Genomic DNA, 20,231 nt, shown 5'->3' with positions numbered 1-20,231 from the left:
GTATCTATTTACAAACTGCAAGAATAGCCCTGAAATTGTGAAAAATGCACTCGAGTCATATTTAGAATGATTGGATGTGGGGGATATAACAATACTTTTCAAGACTGTAAGCACTGCGTATATTCATATCTTGTGCTATTTATCTTGCAGATATACAGCACTGGAAGTTGCTGGCTGCAAGCTGGTGAGCTTGTAGCAGGGAGAAGGAAAGATCTCTCCGTTTGTCACTGGCCGTATATCACCACAGCTGTGCCCTTTGATTACACAGAGGGCTCCTCCAGCCATTAATAATAGGAAACACTTTTTGTCTGGTGAATGCATCTCGGTGCCGTCCTCTAACACCTAGGTTTTTCAGCGAGGTAGAAAAGGTAAATTAAAGATGGAGCTTGTTCATTTTACATTTACACTTGATGTGTAAACAAGGATAACCTTTGTTTGCCTCAGAAAAGAAAATATGCCATTCCTTTTCCTACCATCACAGTGACTGCTTCTTACAGAAACAATATAGCACTGCCAATTACAACTTGCCGAGGAAGTGACACTAATGAATCACAATAATGCTGCCACAGCATCATGGAGAGTGCTGTGACGCCAGCCTTCCAGATTAATTGCATCACATATAATAGCACAGCCACATCTGCTGGCCAGGTGTGTCAGTGTAAAAGATTTTCCCAGAAAAGCAGAGCTTAGAGGAAATCGATATATAGGCTGAATGAAGCCATTGGTGTGAATGCTGCCTTGCCAAAATTAGATCGCTATCTGGAATTGTCACAAGTAATTGATGTTAAGATTGGAAAAGTCTAAAATGGTGTAAATTGTTTAGCGCCAGAGAGCACTACAAAAGGCGTTACAAGCTTGATCTGCAAAATGAATCAAAATTAATGCTAAGCTTGTGTGGCGTGCTGTTGCTCTTGCCTCTTGCAGCACGGTGCACCTGAGCTGCTCCAGAGAGGTGCTTGCAGTCAGTGGGGCGTGGAGGCTCCTTGGATCTGACCTGTCTTCGTCCTCTCTCATAGCATCTTTGGCACAATAAGACTAAAGACCATTTGTCTTAATGCTGGTTTTAGCCATGTGTCAAAATATGGTTTGGGGTGGTCTGTTTTAACTATCCCAATTTTATATTTAAATTTACTATTATTTACTATTATCTAAATTTAATATTTAGATTTATGAGGTGCTTGGGGTAACAAAACAAACAAACAAACAAACAAAAAAAGAAAACAAAAAAGAAAACCCAAGCCCTTCCAATGCAAAACCTGCTCTTGCTGAACACTGTTTCAAGTCCCCTGCTCTTCTGTTGCCAGAAGCAGCCATCTCATCAGTAAGGCAGTAAGGCCACAGATAGATTTGTGCTGGAGGAAAGGATTCTGCAAAATGCAGTTGTTTTGGAGGAATTCCAAATATCACACAGAAAGGTATCAATCCTGTCCTGCATTTATCCCAAAGTGGTGCCCTCTATTTATATTTTGGTAGAACCCACAGTTGCTTCATTGATGGTCTTGTGACTACGATATGTTCCTCTTAAATCTGCACTGACAACTTACTTAGGTCACGGAGTCACAGTTTAATTTCCTCAAGTTAGATTTATTCCCTCAAGCCGTAAAGAAATAAGAAAGCGCACGCTTGTTGCTGACTCAAACACAGAGCTGAAAACCTCCAAGGCGGAGGCTTTGGCTTGCATACTGCCCCTCTTTTTTCAGCCTCAGGTCCCTGCTTCACCATTTGAGGATTTGGAAACTGAGCCAAGTGTGGGGCACACCGTGGCCTCAGCAGCAGACCTGTGCATGCCTTGCTGCCTCCCTGGGCTGTGTGGATGGCACGCTGCGTGGCTCCTGTCTGCAGCACTTCACCCTACAGACCGCAGCAATCCGCGGCAAGGCACAGCCTGACTTATGTGAATAACGTAATGTACCGTAAAGTGTTTGATTTTTATACAGTGCTGTTCTTCCACAGGCACGTAACCTAGCTATCTGTATGAAAATGTCAGCTATCTGTATGAATACTCAAACAAGAATTAATTAGATGTCATTGATTAAATAATTTTCACAGACATATTGGTCAGTGGAATGTACTTTCCTAGAAATACAGAAGACTATACAAAACTTACTTTTTGCTATTTTTATAGTCTTCCTGCCCCAAATACACTTATTATATTGGTCGCTGAATTTAAATGATGAATTTCTCTGCTTTTAAAGCAAAGAGGAAAAGATCACTAAATTTCTTATCAGGAGATAGTGATAGACTTCTCAAAAAATGCACAGCATCTTGGAAGTTTGGTTTCGTATCACCATTTATATTCCTGAGAAATAGACATGTCTCACATTCTGTAGCAGTGTTTTGTGACATTTGGATTTACAATGTTCAAGTTTAAGTCTCTAGCCCTTTGCAGTCTGTCAAAAACAGCTTCTCTGTCCATTTATTTTTGTCTTCTGTGCTCAGTCTGAATATCTTTTGTAAATTTATACTTGACAACCCTCGTATTTCAGCAGCTGGCTTTGTTTCACAATCTACCTTGCTTGCTCTGTTGCATTAGCTGAAACAACAAATTTAATCCATGATGTCAATAGTAAATTATAGCGGAGATGTAATATATGCCTGACATCACTAAGGTCAAGGCCATGGTGAAAATATTGCAAATAATAGATCCAAAGGGTCTTCTCGTAGTGGTAGTTGCTTGCTGCTCATTTAATGTTACAAGAAACAGATTAGTGCCGCATACTGCATTATGTTAGCCTTTTAGTTACAGCTGGCATAAACCTCCAGCTAATGTAAGAGTGCTCCCACAACATGAAAAGAGGTTCCAAAGAAGTTTGCTATGTCATTATATTTCATATTTTCTAACTGATAAATAATTAAAACAAGAATTACTTTACTGAAAAGATTCATTTAGAGCATACATTTTCCATTACTCTAACTGTTTGGAGGGGTTGGGGGAAACGTTTATTGCATACCTTACCCAAACTACCTTGCCATTAAAGTATCTAAATTACCTCAGTGAATTCTAAGCACAGAAGTGGTTGATGAATTGCTTTTTGCATAAATGCACTTTCCCTTTGCTAGAACCTAATTTTGTGTATAAATACACACACACACATGCACACACAAAATAAAGCAGCTACTGAACTCTCTCAAGAAGAAAAATTGAAGTCTGGAATTTTCTCTGTGTAATGAAGTTTTTCTAAATGTTGCTTGTATTATAAGCATCCTTGGACTCTCTGAGGACAAGCCAAAAATGGGTTCTTCTACAATGGCGAAAGAGCAGTTAATGAATCATTTTCTCCTGTGTGAAAGTGTTCATTCCTGTTAATTTATCCATCTTTACAGCCACAGCTTTTTTAATATCAAAATTTGTTTTCAGTTTAAAAGCCCATTTAATGCCATTAGGAAAAAACAACCAACCGACCAACCACCACCACCACCACCAACAAAAAAAAACACACCAAACTAAACCAAACCAAACCAAACCAAACCAAGAAAAAAAACACCATTGTTTGTTTCATCTGGCATAAGAAGCATCAACAACCCAGGATTTTCAATCTGCAATTCATCCCTTTAACTTGGCTCTGATGTATTTTCATATTTTAACAAGAAGGGATGGGACAAGTTAAAAAGCTGCAGAATTTACTGGATTGTGGCTACAACATCAAGCTTTCCATGTGCCCCAGCTAGAGGCATACCATTTGATAGGTTTGCCTCTCAGCAGAGCAGCTTTGCTTTTGCTTCTGTGTTGGTAATGCTGACTGGCTGAAGGCATGGGCATGTTCTACCTCAAGAAGGTGTGCAACCCTGTCAGGTGCAGGAATATGTTTGACCCTCCTCAATCAGTCTTAACTCCAAATCCCTGTTTCGGGAATAAAGGCATTAACCATCTCTGCAGGAGCCTTGATCACCGTGTGTGTTGCCCGTGTTCCTTACTGCTTCATTCAAATCCATGCCAAACTAAAGTGACCAAAAGTTATTTGTCACTGCAACCAGTGTTCTACATGCAATGAGTCGATGGGTTTGGTTCCGTTCCTGTTGGTCATGCATCCACACTGCTTTTTGCCCATTGTAATATATTTTGTTGATGCCTCTGTTGGTCAAAGCAGCAAAGAAATGAAGTGGCAGACCAGATGATAATCCTTTCTTGAGGTTGTCTGGCAAAGTTGAGTGAGGCATAGTGACAGCAGGGAATTACTTGAAATTGTGCTTTTAACCTTTGAGCTGTTTTTTTGGGGAGGGCAGTTTTCATTACTGATAATCTGGTGGTCAGCTTCCTGGAAGGTATTCCTTTAGGGATGTAAATATTAAGAGGAATCCCAAACACTGAAGTTCCTGTGATATTCTCTTATACGCAAACAAAAACTAGAAAAGGGAATCGGTTGCTCTTGGAACCAATCAGCAGTCTCAGTATGGGCTGCTTTGATAGCTATTTAATCTCACCCATAAAAGAAGTTTAAATAATGCTGTTATGTGCCGATGCTCTTAGCACTTGCTTTGGTGCATGATGTATGGCCAGTGTCTACTCCAAGAATCAACAAATGTGCATTATTCCATTAGCAATTTTCTGTTTTCTACAAAGCTTTACAATTTATTAGTGTTATTTATGTTAATGTACTACTGCCTTATTTTACATATTTATAATATCTTCTTTCCTCTGCCATGAAAAGCAATGAAAGGTTTAAGTATTGCAGCTCAGTTCAGCTTACATAACATTTACTAATATTCTTTCCAAAAACAGTGTTATAAGAGAGTCCTTTCTGAGTCTGGAACTGCTGTTTTAGCTTACTGAAACTCTTACTGACATCAAAACAAGACCGAGGATTTTTCAATCCTCTGCACCTTCTTCCCTGCTGTTTTTCAGAAAGGATGAGAAACTCCAGAGTATGCATGAGTAGAGATGACCTTTTTCCAGTAAAATCTGGGAAAAGCTTAGGAAGAAGAACATCAACAAAAGGTTTCTTGCCTTGAAGATGTGGATAAGAATGTTTCAGTAGGAGGAAGAACTCATTTCAAGCAATGTGGTTGAGTCCTGCAGGGTTTCTAAATGCTTTTTCGTTCAGAAAAAAGGTAGCTGGTATCACTGGTTATCCATCAACTCATTCCTGAACCTGTGTTATGCAACAAGGTATACAACAACTTAGACAAAACTATTTACTTCTGACTGACTGCTTTTCCTTGATTTCCCTAGCATATGGACCTCAAGGCCAATGACAAATTCTAAACATTATCTACATCATGGCTGCCTGATAGATTTCCTAAATATGTCAGATTTCCTAAATATATCATTTCAAGGCGTCTCTGTTACACCCACCACGTTAACTCTGCCTGTACAAGTAATTTACCTCAATGACATCACTCTGGGCAGATGCAAGCAAAGGTAATGTGATTTTTTTTTGTTTTGTTTTGTTTTGTTTTGTTTTTTAATATATATATATATTTAGATGTATATATATTATTTTGGGTGTTGACTGTATTAGGTCAATACTGGAGCATGGCTAGTTTCATCTCTGCCTAGCATCACAATTCAAGAACATGTGTGTGAGGTGATGAGAGACAGTTTAATATTTCAGGATGCAAATCGTTTGTTGGTTCCCCATATGTAACTTCACTTTATATTTTTAGCAATGCTAATGTACCCTAACCAAATCTAATCAATGTTTTTGGATGCATTCTACTCATTTAACTGTTACCTCAGCATGGGCTGAAGCTCATTAGTATCTAATGTCCATTAGGTGGCCTGTGTGTAGAGAGGTATCAGGGCTGATGTATTTCTGGATATATTATTATTGAATTTTCAGACACTTCTAGTTGCACAAATGCTCTTGTGGGTGGACATGTCCCTGAAAACAATGACAGAGAAAGAACATATTTTATTAAATATGTTAATACACTATTTTGGACACAAACCTGCTTTACCTGTAGAACAGTTTCAAATGCCTTTTGATTAGCTGCAGACTGTATCTGACTTCCCCTGTTCTGCCCCTACAACGTGACTCAGCTTAAGCCACATCAGTTCCCAAATCCCTACGTGAAACAGTGATGAAGTATGCCATATATATGACAACCTCTTATTAACTAGAAATTGCATCAACACTGACAGCTCTCTTTGTACAGGCCACCACACAGACGTAATGAGTTTCAGGCTCTGCTGAGGGTCATTGATTCACCTCAGTGACAGAAAGCTGTGCCCTTTTTTCAATGCCCCAAACATTCCCCATTCCAGAAAGCACCTGTGGACCCTCGTGCAATGGCATCCAACACATTTTCACTTATTTGTCTTTTCAATGGATTTCATTATTATTCTTGACATTTCTGAAAGCATTTCTCAGATAGAGAAAAACCCTGTCCTTTCCAAGGATATTTCCAAAGCTTTGGATTATTTAGGACTCAATTGATCATGAGTAATATTTATGTAAAGGTAAATTTCTCTATATCAAAAAAATTAAGAAGGCTAGAGCTTGCAAATGGCACCTAAGCTTCAGTTAACATCAATTGTCAGTTTACCTTTTATTTTTTTCTGAATGCTCTGAAAGGAGAAACTTCACCTCCAAAATAACAGCTCAGAATCACCCATCTTATGCTACCTAAAAATAAAAAGCCTACCATTATGTTGAAACACCCATAACGTTCATAATTCTCCTTTGAATATCAAAAGCCTCTTAAGAGTCCTGATGGGATGTCATACCTTGCCAGGGTTGATGGTATGACAGGGTTTCTTTGATCAGGTAAAATCTGATCTACAATGGTAGAGGAAAATTTTCACCTTTACAGAACAAAAATAATGTCTATGCTGCTATAATAATGTCACTTCCTATAAAACCTCAGTCACTTTAACTAAAAGGGGGCATCTATACTGATTTCAGATGGGTTTGGGATCTCATCTATAATGTCACAGTTGAGATTATTTTTTGAGATTATTTTTCATTCCTCCTGGAATGAAATACTTTCATAAACTGGCTTAAAAATCATGTTAATAGATCTCATGCAAAAGTTGTTGTTTAATTTCAGTTTCAAACTAAAGCTGGGTGTTTAATTCCTATTTGGAGAACTGACTATAAAACGAAGTTTTCTAAGCTGTGACTGTTGGTAGCAACAATGCTAGTCTAAGGTTAGGCACTATTTTGTTCCAAAGGACTTGTGGGTTCCTTCCATTAGAGTCCATTCTCAGAGGTTTTCCTCTGCAAACAAGCTCTCCCCACCAGGAAGGCTTCTTTTTCAGAAATATTTTCTGAGAGGAAGGCTTTTGTGGTGGGAAATACCCACCACATACGGAGATCATAAGACTGCCCTCTGGAGTTCTTCACATCCTTTCAAAAAAAAATTGTGCAGATCAATGTTCTTCAGGTGATTCATTGGTTCATTGATTCATTGATTCTAAAGTATGGGAAAGGCATCATTTAGTCTGGGAGGTCAGATCCTCCTGAGAGTTCATCTCCATCCCCTCCTCTTCCTTCATTGCACATCCTTCCCACCTGTGTCCCTTCTGAGGTGCCACAAGAGCTTTACCTGCCTGATGTGGGGTCTTTCTAGCTACTGCCTGTCCTTATCCCAAGTAATGAGGGTCATGGAGCTGAATTTCTCCTTTGTGCCACTGCATTGGCCAGAGGATTTACCGCAAAGGCACATGGCAGTGACAGCAGGCACAGGAGTAGTGGGGGGATTTTTGACTGGGAAAGCAGTGTGCACAAGGATAATACTTTTTGGAAGTGCTTGTATCAGGACCCAGAATGTCAATGGCTCCTCTATTCACAAGCAAGCCAGTGCCCACACTTATTCCTGTCACATTGCTAGAGTATACACAACTGCCCCCATCACACACACTGCAACCTTGCTCCTAGAACTTCCAGTTTCTCCACATGGCAACCTTTCTGAATTAAAAATATAAATACATCCTTCTAAGGGAAAGAAAATAAGAGTGCTGTTTTCAGCAGAAAACCCAGCTGATTTGAAAATAAATATAGGGAAAATATATAGCAACCAAGAGTAAACTCTGTTTCTCTTCAAACCTGTAAAACTCCAAAAAACAAATAGTCTCAAAATGTGCTCTCTGTCTCTGGTCTACCAGCAACAAGCTCACTCAGAGCTCAGAACACTGGCAGAAATGAATTACAAGTCAGTTCATGGGAAGGAAAAAAAAAAAAAAAAAAAAAAAAAAAAAGTAATTTCTATCTTGTTTGCGGAACTATATATCTTGCTAGGGTTTGAAAAACACTGCTTTGGATTTCCTATTTAAATTGCTCACATAGCAGGTAACTTCTTCAGGGACTTCAAGGAACAAATTAAAATGCTGTTTATGGCCACTGAAACACTCTAAAATCATACATTAATTCTTACAAATATGTTATTCTTATAGATGTAACCATGTGTGCTGCTGTAAATTATTATTTGCATTGAAGCAGCCTTAGAGCTGTATCTGAAAGGAGACTGAGGAGGGCCTGCTTTCAGGTAAGCTTCTTTCAGGTAAGACCCAGATGTGCCTGGGTTTTCTTCTCCCAAGTCCTCACCTTTCTTTGCCCTCATATTACCACAGCTGAAGGATGCAGCTCTGATGGAGCCCTGAGTACCCCAAAGCTGTCTCATCAGGGTTTCTATGTGCCAACTTTTGCCATGTCCCATCAGCTGCTCCAAGGACCAGCCGTGACCTTGTGCTAGGAACCACAAACCCAGAGCAACTTTGAAAATCTGTGCATTCGTGCTTTACATCCTTTCATATTAGATGCTTCACAAATGAAAGGTAGACATCCACAGAGTGCAAGAACCAAGAGAAGGAATAAATAGAATGAACTTCAGATTTGTTTTTATTTTTTTTTCTGTGAGTTCAATGTATTTTTAAAATTATCTTAGTACTTTGGAAGGTAGCAAAGCCAGGTGAAGAGGTTCAGACACTTTCTTATGGTAACCTTGATTATGTAAGCGATAGATAACGTGCTGTATTCTTACCAAAAAAAAAAAAAAAGATAAAATACTATTTTGTAGCATACGCATAGGCAAAGTGAGGTTTACATTGCAAAATGCATTACCAAATGCTGAAAGGTTTGATCTTGCTCAGACATAACGAAATAGTCTGTTTCTGATGGCTGGGAAGTTTCTGATTAGATACTTTGTTTATGCTTATTTCTCAATATGAGATATTTTCAAGGGAAAATTTCAATAACTCCTTTGTACTGAAAGGTTTCCTAGCTCCATTTTGCTGTTAAAACTAGGGATAAAAGAGAATAGGCAGATAGAGCGCAGACTGGCAGGAAGGTCACACACTTGAAACAGGAGAGACCTGCCTGGATGTCTCTGCTGTCCTCAAGCCAAACCAAAGGTTCACAGCATTACCTGCAGAAATCCAGATCAGATCTATGATCTATTTGATCCACTTATGTGTTCCTTTTTTTTTTTTTTTTTTTTTTTTTTTTCCCACTCACAGTTTACAGAGTTTTTTTTTCCTTCTTTTTCTTTTTTGTTTTGAAGTGCCTTGGTCTTTTCTCAGCACAGAAGAGCCAACAGTTGCAGACTTTGAAAAGTCTTGTAGGCCCAGAGCAAGGTCTCTCGCCCAGCTCCAGGGATCATTCCCCTCACCTCTGCATGTGGGGAACTTCCCATGTTCTTTATGCTGGGGTTTCCAGCCAAGAGGTTACCTCCTATACATATAAGCCCATATTCTGTGAGGTCTCTCTAACATAACTGAGACAAGCATTAGCTCTCTTCATCTGGTCTTCCAAAAACAAGGCAACCCCCCAAGCCTATTTAAAACATCTCTGTGACTGCAAGAAACAGGTCTGGGCCTTGCCATCTCTGCCCAAGGCCTGGGCATTTAGAGCTGCTTACGGTTCACTTGCAGAACACTACAAAATTCAAGATCCTCCTTATAATATGTACAGGATTTTCTGCAAAAAGCCTGTAAAATATCTTACATTTTGTTCATCTTGGCATTTGCGTCTGCTCTGCTGGCAGAGAGCTCTAATTGTCAGGGACACAATAGGCTGTGCTCTTATCTGTGATTAATAGACATGATCTTTCCAGAATGATAAATGCAGGTAAGTAAAGTCTCCATGACTGTATCTGTGCTACATCATAGATTATCAAAACCCCTACAATGCGAACATGATAATAAGCATCTGTGGTGTCTAAAAGTGCTGGCTAAGAGTTCCTAATGTCTGGAATTTGATTTTTATGATTTTTATGAGGCACTGAAATTCAGCATTTCGGTTTCTTAGCTGTTGCTCAGCTTTCTGTTCTAGTGATTTCCTCTGCATTCCTCTTTGAGACTGCCTTTAAGCAGAAAGAAGGACCCATTCCCTTTGCAGCAAGAGCTGCAAAAAAAAAAAACAGGAGCTGTGGCAGTTGGGTGAAGCAAGCACTGTCCCCCCTGTGAATCCTCTTCGGTGTGATGGATTTGGAACAATATATATATAAATATATTTTTCATGTAGCAATATTTCAGGAGGCTGAGGTCCTCTGAAAGTTGCTGCAGCAATGAACTGCCAACATTAATATATTTCATGTCATCCAATCAGGAGGGGAAAAATGGTGGTGGCAACTGACAACCAGTGTGATTAAAAACACCCATTAAAGAGATTAAGAATCTGCAAATGCCATGGTACGTAAGACGCAGAGCACCGCACTACTACGCAGATGGCAACATCTGTAGCAGGGATGTGACATTCAGAAAGGCGCAACAAGTTTCTCAGATGCTCTTGCAGCCTGAGACGCAGGCCACACACTGCGAACAGATGGCTCCACTATGCTTCATCATACACAGAAATACTGATTTGTTGTCATGCCATGGTGTAGATTTTTGTTGATAGCAGGTTAATGGCATTTGGCAGTAACTATTGTGCAGCTTTTTTTCCATTTTTTGGTGACATGGATTGTTTTTCCACAGAGCCACACAGTGTGGCACTGAGATCCCCTCTCTGGTATTTCCTCAGACCACCTTGGTAGGTTTGGGGAGTTTGTGACGGGAGGAAAAAAGCAGCTCAGCTCTTCTCTACTTGCATGGGAACCAGGGACCAAGCAGGAGGTTTTGGCTGACACACAGCTGTCTGAAGCAAGCTCTGTGAGCAGGAAGTTTTCAGCACTTGGACCCTGAGAAGCATTATTTTCAGTGCATATGTCCTCCATAAGTCAGAATAAGAATGAAACATGGTGGAGAAACTTGACTAAAATCAACACGAGAATCGTATCTGCTATTTTGTCTGGAGTTTGTGCTAAACTTACAGGCAGAGCAGTAACAACCAGAAGAGCTTTCCAGCAAAGACTGGTTCAAGGTGCCATGAGCCTCTGCTCTGGTGTCCCCAACAAGTGACACACTCCTGGGGACAACTGATGGTTATGTTCTGTGTTCTTGAAGTTTTATCTGCTTAACTCACTGAAGAGTGTCTCTTGCACAGTGGCAACTCTGCTTGTTCAAAGTACTTCACCTGGCAGACCCAAAGAAGGCATTCATAAGAAAGAGAAGCAAAAAAGATCTGCCAAGGAAGGCTTCTCTCAGAAGAAATGTTTGAGTCCATGACTGGCTGTATCCACTTTAAAAGTCATGTCTTTTAATTAGACCTTTATTACACCAGAATTTACAATCTATCTAATGGTTAGATTTCCTCCAAGATTAATTAGTTACTACAGATATCCACTGCCATTTCTGTATATCAAAAATTCTTAATCTTGTAGTGCATACCAACAAAATGTGGGGAAGACCATCTTCTAAATACTGGTGATAATGACCAGGAATGATAATACTCAAAATGTAATAAACACACTTTTTTCTAAAAACCATATCAGTCCTATAATCTTTGAGTACAGAAATACAACATACAAAGCTTTATTAATATGAATGAAATGTCCCCTTCTATTTCTAAATAACAAAAGATATAAAGAGTGAAAAGATGAATTATCAACAAATTGAGAAATTGGCAGGCAAAAGTACTGTCAAAGGATCAACAGGAGAGAGGAGTGAAAAACACGTGAGAAATTGTGGGACAGCTGCAAAAAAAAAAGCCCACTGCAGCCACGTGGGCATTACTGAACGACATATACGTGGAAGACCTAAGTAATTACTTTTGTATCAGCTGACAACATTTTAATAGGTTGTACAACTGTAGAAGACATTTCAGGAGATATTTTAGACCACTCACCTGACTAAACAAAGTTAAGCACGTGTTTAAGGGACTTGCTGCCTTGGGATCTTAATTATTACGGACAATTTCCATGTGGGTGTTTGCTTTAACATTGTCTCCTGCTGGAGAACAGCTGGCTGCAAATGGGCTGGCAAGGTAAACAGAAACAGGCCTGCGATGCCTAGCAGCTCCGACAAGTCTTGTCACCAGCAGAAATCTGTTGCCAACCTGACAGGTATAAAATGTCTTGGAAGTATCCACATTTCATTGCAGTTGTGCCTCGTGGACTGTGTCACACTCCAGCAGCAAGATATTCAGGGCCTGGTGATACAATTGCTGTTGTACGTCAAACACAGAGGGAAGGACTGAGATTCTTACCAAATAACCTCTCTTTTGAAGATTGTAAGTTAATGTGGTATTTGTGAATAAACCAAAGCTGTTAGTCTACAGTGGAGTGCTGGCAGAGCTGGCTGGTGCTGTGTTAGTAAATCTCAACAGCTTCTTATTTCTGAGTTAATTGCTATTTGCCTAAGTCCAAGAGTGATTCAAGTGATTAGCAGGCAGCTTCAGAAAGAAAAAACAAAAGAAAACAAAACAAAAAAAAACATTTCCCTAAATAACTGAAATAAAACAATTGGGAAAAATAAAGGGGAGGCAACAGTGGATATGTAACAGTAGAGGTGGGCTGTGAAATAAGGGCTTGGTGTGCTGGGCTTTCAGTATGTTCAGCAAACAGCCAGGGATGTTGGCCATACTGTTGCCAGCACCTAATCTTGTGCTGGGAAAAGAAGGGTATAAACCTGCTACTTATAAGCAGCTTTTTAGCCTGTGATTGATCAGCAGAACTGAAATAGAAGTGGCGATTATTTTTCTGTAGTTTCCTCCTGGAAACCCTGTGTTTGTTCTTTTTTTGGTCCTGTATTCCCCTGTACTGGCACAAGGAGCTAGTGGCAGTGTGCACCTGTGGGGCATGTTTCCAGCGATGAGTAGCTGATAAAAATCAGCTCCTTCCAAGTATGTATTGCTATTTAATCCAGACTGCAGGTCAAAACCATAGCTGGCATCATGGCCAGGTTTTGCATCCAATTTCATTGCCTCTCACAAAGCTTGAGTGTGTATAGCTCGTAGCCCAAAACAAGACCATATTCTTTTGTCTTGGTCCCTTGCTTTGGGAACACAGGTTGGTCTGTCAGGCAGACTCAGCTATTCATCTGCATGCCTATCTTTTAAATGACAACTTGAATCTGCTTAAACAAATACACACAGAGCTGTGGGAAGGCAAGGCTACACAGAGTATAGAGTCACTCCATAGTCTGGAGTGACTAGAGAGAAGACATACAGAAAGAGATGAAAAACTGGTGTACTACAGAAAGGTTATCTGCAATACTGAGCAGACTGGCAAAAGAAAGCAAATATCTGATAATAGTGCCAAGGTTTTGAGCCTGAGAGATAAGAGTTGAGATGACTGAGAAAACAGGCAGGATGCAATGGAGAAATTTAAGAGAAAAAATAACATACTTTTTGTTTGGAGAACAACAGTCTAATGCAGTCACTGAGAGCAGACAGCATAGAAGGCAGCAGGGGCAGGGGTGCTGGATGAGACAAAGACACAAAAAACAGGCTTTGGGGTGCAGCTGGAGAAGGTGAGTTTGAAAAAGAGAGTGTCTCCTAAAGTACATGAATAAGGAGCTTCTTCCTTTCTGACAATGAGTTAAATATGAGCAATGGAAGCCTGTTTGCAAATGGCCTATGATAGATCCTCAGCAGAAGAAAATGGAATAAATTTCAAAATTAAAACATCAGCCCTTGAGCGGTGGCCTAGCATAATTGTACTCCACGTGGAGGCAAAGCCTACAACAGATAACCAGCCCCTGTCAGAAAACCATGCTGATGCACAATGTCAGGGTACTACTGCATGCGGTGGAGTGGCAACAAAAGGTCAGCCAGAAGTTCAACTTGTCCATCAGTCTCATGTGGAGAACTTAACAATGGCATGGGCTGCCTGGTGGTCATACCTGGGAGGCATTGCCCTTGTAGCCTTCCTTTTCACAGACAGCAGGATGCCTCCGTCTGTATGATTCTGGTCTCAATAATCATAAACTTGTAACGAACTGACCTACTTGGCTGGCAGGGCTGGAGCACGAAATGGAAAATTCTGAAATTATGTTCAAAGAGCAGAAATAGTGTTCTGGACCACCAGGGTTCACAGCAACTATATAGCAGCAATGAAACAAATGTAATTATGTTTTTTACTCTCATAATCCACAGAGACTTAATACTTCCTAGCATGTTGCCGTACCAATCAATAAATAACCAACATTTTTCTTATTTCATTAGTTTTCAGATTCATTCATTTGTTCCAGCTCCCCTGTATTTTTACCAGCATACACAAAATAATGTGTTTAATATTTAATCAGTATGGGAGGAAGATCAGCATTTTTGGAAGTTGTTGCACTTGAGTGAAACTTTGAGTTTCGCTGCTGGTCGCCATGTAAGACAAGGCCATACTTTATCTCAGTTTATCATTCTTCAGACTTGTTTCACCTAGCATGTACATGCAGAGGATTAAAATTTAAAAAGCATTCTTGAAGTCACTGGGCCAAAAAGCATGATGAAGATATTGGTTTACATCTCTTTTTTTTTTGGAGCAGTGCAGGATGGTGCAGTAATACTAGCATGATCCTGCACTCACAGACCTCTCAGTGACTGAAGGAGTGTGCTGCGTAACTACCAATTATGTTGCTACAGGTTCTGAATGGCACCATTTTGTTGTTAGAATGAACAAAGGATGCCTACGAGGGAGTGAAATGTAAGGTGCTGAGAGAGGAAAGTTTTCTGTGGCATGCTGGGGTAATGCGTGCAGCAAGACTAGCATGACAGATCGTGATGAATGATGTTACATGCAGAGAGGCTGGGCCAGATGTGTGCATGCAGTGAACGTCTGTCCTCAATGAGCTGGGCAACTTAATGGGATTGAGCAAAGAAAAGCTCCTTTCTAAAATGGGATTTCATCCTCCTTTCTGAATTGTCAGGACCTTTCATTTAAAATGTTACTCTTGTAACAAGGATGGCCATGGGCTACAGTGCATTAACGCATTTTGATGGGTTAGGGCAACACAGCAGAACAACTTCATCGCATACTGGAGTGACACAGGCTCGCTCCAAATCAAACACTCTGAAACTGTTTGCTGTTGAGAAAATGATCTCTACCTCAATTTTCAGCAACTAGCACAAGCAAATCTGACTCTAGCTATACAATGCAAACACTGAAACTGATACTAAAAAAAATAAAAAAGTTATTTCATTTGGGAAGTTATTAAAAATACATTTATTTAGGCAAATTTCTGGGTAAATAAAATATTTGGCAGAAGTGTTTTACCCACCTCTCGTAGCAATGCTGTATAACTGAAATCTTTTATAAGCAAGTAATATTTATTTCCAGAACACAGCTAACATCATATACTGCTGAATATTTGGATATATATTATTGACAGTTATATGGGGAGGAATAAGGTTAAAGTGGTAATCATGTAGAGTTTATGCCAGTAATCACACTACTTCTTGCACCAGTCATCCAGAAAAGAAGTTAAGGAAACTACTGAAGTTTCCCCTTAGTTTCCTTTCCATTGCAGTTTCCCCTCTTTGCTAATGAAATGCACATAAACATGCACAAATAGCAAAGGCTTTTTTGTGTAGCTTTGTAACAACATCTCCTGTGCCAGCATCCTTCTGTACAGAGAAAGCTTTTTTATGTTACAGGCCATCTCCAGCACTGTTGGGAGAAAACGTGTCACGAACTGTTAGGGGTGGGTAAGCTTGGCACCAGAGTAACAGCACATTGCAGCCCATAGTCATGAGATAGATATAAATGTTAGAGGCAGCACTGAAAAATCTGGAAAGTTTGTGTGGCTTTAGACTGAAGAAAATCTGTGTCATAAAGCCAGGACTGATAGCAAGAGTGGAGCAAGCCCACGTAGGACAAAAGCTTGCAAAAGTATTCTACAGCTTTCTGCTGCTTGGGTGTCTTGAAGAACAGCATTTCTGTATAAACCCTACATGAAGTGGGTAATCTTTCAGTTCTTTTTTCCTTTTGATTGACAAAATTTCAAGCAAATTAACAATAAAATTAATTATGTAAAATTTCTGTGACTTTTTGTTGGCTGTCAAGGACAATTAGGACCTACCCGATAAAGAAGCACATTTCCCTCCTGCATCAATTCTTTATCGCAGTGTATTACAGTGAGGTGTCCTTTCAGTGGGTGTTTGATGAAGAACAATCATTTTTTGAGGTCTTTCTAAGAGACAGAAGTTAATTGGTCCTACTTTATTGACCTACATCAGGTAATTTATCTAAACACTGTAATGTAGTCATATATAAAATGGCAATTCCTTCACTGCTCAAGCAATGTAGCAATTACCTTTATTTATTTATTTCTACTTGCCAGAGATGTCAGTCATGGGGCTACACTTAAAAGTGTATCAGCAGTTCCCTTTTCCAGGCAATTATATTTTAGAAAGCTTTAATTTTGTTGTACCTAGATGTAATCATAGAGGAAATATGTCTTTAACAATGAATGAAAATTATTTGGATACATTAAAGTCACAGAGAAGTACACAATTAAGATGAAAACTATTATCAGGACAGGGTTTTATTATGAAATGCTCATAAGAAACTTGGTATTTTAATATTTTTATGTGGTTATACAACTGTCAGCAGTTTCCTTTCTATTTTCTTTCTCTTCTCTGGGTCATTGGGCAGAATAACAAGTGAGATTTGTAGTTCTTACCCACCTACCATGCTGTTAAAGTTTCTTGCAGATATGCCTTTGATTTCCAATTTATTGGCTCATACAGTATGTTATAAACCAGCAGTTGTATATACAAGAAATGGGAAATGTAGGCCTGTAACTGAATAAAGCCTCTAAGTAGTTTCTGTGCTAAAGTAAAACGTACTGTTTCAGTTGCAACACATGCCAAGGCACGTACTGATATCTACCCCAGCCCTTTGATGGGAACTAGTGGCCATGCACAGCCTCTCTGTGTTCACTGGAGCTTGTAGAACTAAGTGCAGAACCAGGGTTTCATGGTCTCCTGGGTCTGCCTAAGCTTTAGAATAACTTTCCTACTGCAATCAATTGAAGAACCTGCTTATTTATGTCAAGAGAGCAGACTATGGCCTTTGGGAGATAATCTTGCCATTTTCCATGGAGTAAGTCACAATCTAAAATGCACAACTAAAAGACATTAAATTATAGCCATGGAGTGAATGTCATCATTATGAGATTCAGTTGCAGTATGTCAGAGAATGTAGCATTGGGCATTCATGGTCTGCATCAATGGCAGGGGTATCTTTTGTCAGCCTTTATTGATGGTCAATGTGTGTGCAATGCTCAGAGCAAGTAGCTCAGAAGAGCATCTGCAGCCTGGGGCTTGATCCTCAGAGCCCAGAAAGCTGAAATTCATCCTAAATGGTATTTTCTTATGCTGGGTGGCAAAACTGGCCATGGAGATCACCCAAGACTACTCTGGCATTCTTAGAAGAGGTATCACAACTTGCAGTCCCCCACTTATTAGCAAGGTCTGAGGAGTCAGTTCAGTGAGGCTGTGTCCAGTCCTTCTCTCCCTGTCTTGTATGGGGAAAATATCCATCTGACAGGAATAGGACTAGAAGAAGCAAACATTTGCTAGATTTCAAAAAGATGATGTCACTGATAGATGGATGATGGTGAAAAATGGTGGTGGTACTCCAGAGACCCTCAGAGAACCACATCACAGCCAGGAGCACCATCAAGAGTCACAGAACTAGGTAAAAAATATACTTTTTGAAATACCTAAATATGTTGGCCATTGGTCTTTGGTAAATATTATGTAGTTCTTTTTGTCTCAGAAGTAAATAATGAATATTTTATAACCATCAAGAAAATTCTCTGCTTTCTCTACTTCAGGTCATCATAAGAAGAATAGAAATGACACAGGCAACTGTTATCTAATTAAGTAGATGAACTGATGCTTTTAACATTGATATATATATATTTTTCCTTTCTGCATTTGGAAATCATAGAAAAGAAAGCAGCTATACAACTTCAAAGCACTTTCTAGCACTGGATGTCATTAGAGATATTTCAGCTGTTCTTCCTATCCCAACAGCTCTGGCTTTCACATTCTGGACACACCAAACAATGGTAAGTAGAGAATGGATGACACTTTGCTCACACAGCAGAACGTGGGTGTAAGTATGTACCCAAAGGGATATGCCTTCCAATCTGGTTTCAGAGGCCTGCCGGCTCTCCTTGCACTGCAATGACATGAGCTCTGAGGCTTCCCTGGCTAGCAGGCTGAAGGTGTTAATTGTGATGCAGGGAGGGCTGTGTGCAGGTGGTGCTGCTGAAGAGCCCTGAGCGAGGCAGACAGAGATGCCCTGGCACTAAACCATGAAGCAAGGAGAAGTCCTGAGAAGTTTGTATTTCCCCTGCACACAGACTGACTCTACCAGCAGGCCAAGCAGGTTAGCCAGTTACTTGTACTGGCACGGCTTGCCATTAAATAGTTAATACTGCCTTACGCTGAATGCATTGTTATCAGGCCTCTAAGGTATCACATTTGATGGGCACGGTTCACACTTCTCAGAACCATTATTTCAATCTTCCTGCAAGCTCCTTAGTTTACTCAGGCTTCGTATTACCCCAGTTATTTTTGCAGCTACAAAGGCTGGAAATGCAAGGCCAAGTTCTCTGCCAGGAAGACCTGGCACAGGGCCGCACGCCTGCAGGCTGCAGCACCCACCCTGGCTACGGAAGGGCTCAGGAGAAAATCCTGCCCGCCAGGCCGGGGACTCAGCCCAGATCTGGTTATGAGCAAGAGGCTGGCCAGCCACGCTGACATGTCACTCCTTCAGGTCTATGGTAAAACGCTTTAGAGATTTTGAAAGCCATGATCTTTCTCATGCAGCTTTAATTGCAAAAATCTCCAATTTCTTTTTTCTTTCCCCTGCGGCCCCACCACCCAGGCATTACTGTGTCACCAGAACGCCAAGTTCGGTGTTGGCAGGCAGGAACTTGCAAACAAGACTGACACAGCAGCTGATAACATTTTATTCAGTTTGGGCATACATAGGACCTAAGACACAGAGTGTCATGAGGCACAAGCTGAAGAGAAGGTGGGGAAGCTGTACTTCAAAGCCAGGAAGTAAGGACATTCTTTCACAACAGCAGGTTATGCGTATGGAAAATTACCTACAACCAGGAAAATGTGAAGCTAGTATTTTGAGGATTATATTTGTTCCAGTTTAATAGTCTGTATCTGGTAAATAAATAGTCCTAAGCAATGCTTCTGTAGTTGAAGATAGCTCAGATTTTTTTTTTTAATTGCAAACACAAATTTCAGGGCATATAATTCAATCATGTAAAGCCACACCAGCCAGAAGCTTGCAATCTAACTGCCATGCTGGGTGCAATTCCTTCTCCCCTACACAAGACTGTACAAAGCAGCCAAGTTGGTTTTAGTTAAATGACTAAATGTAAAAAGAAACTTACTTGGTCTCAGTTCAAATATTGCCCATTTTCCCTCTGACAAGAAAGAGAAGGATTTAAAACAAAGATGAAAATTTCAGAATGGGCTCTTTCTCTAAGAATATCCACTACTTGCTGTGGATGTAGTTCAACTTATTTTCGTAATTATTTCCAATGCAGAGTTCTGTCAGCATCTGGCAGCATCAGTGGGATATTACTGGAATACACAGTGAGGAATTTAGTCCAATGAGGATATTAAGTCCCAAAGATGCCAATGGGGCTTTCCACTTTAAGATATGCACAGTGCAGATTATGCTGCTAAACAGTAGCAACAGATCTTGTCTACACATGGAGTTATTCCTCTAAAATTATATCTGGATCCTCCCTATTCCAGTAAAAAAAAAGTGTGTTTGATGCTGTGCTTAAGTCATTTTCACCATAAATTAAAATATCTGAAAGGAAGAAATTTTATTCTAGAGAGTCCACACAGAGCTCTCTAAATACCTTTTGCATTATAAAGTCACATCCTACTACAATCTTACTCTGAGCTGCAGATAATATTGTATTTATAAAGAATATGTTCTCAGGGGATGAGAAATATTGCTCAAAACACCATCCAAATGTTGAAAATGTAGTA

At 40.0% G+C, this 20,231-nt stretch overlaps 2 long non-coding RNA genes across 4 annotated transcripts in view; one reads left to right on the top strand and one right to left on the bottom strand.

Moving 5' to 3' along the window:
• The window catches only part of LOC311438589, a 115,657-nt gene extending 106,712 nt beyond the window's left edge, over window positions 1-8,945 (top strand). Inside the window, exons 3-5 of the long non-coding RNA XR_014694194.1 lie at window positions 4,844-5,049; window positions 5,171-5,359; window positions 8,336-8,945. This is a non-coding gene — a long non-coding RNA (uncharacterized lncRNA). The remainder of the gene's footprint in view (window positions 1-4,843; window positions 5,050-5,170; window positions 5,360-8,335) is intronic.
• Window positions 1-20,231, bottom strand: part of LOC311438588 — a 118,491-nt gene that overhangs the window by 26,810 nt on the left and 71,450 nt on the right. The gene's annotated exons all lie outside the window — the stretch shown is intronic.

This window comes from Aythya ferina (genome assembly GCF_964211825.1).
Source record: "Aythya ferina genome assembly, chromosome: 6".
Taxonomy (NCBI): Eukaryota; Metazoa; Chordata; class Aves; order Anseriformes; family Anatidae; genus Aythya; species Aythya ferina.
This window is presented reverse-complemented; position numbering and strand designations above follow the sequence as displayed.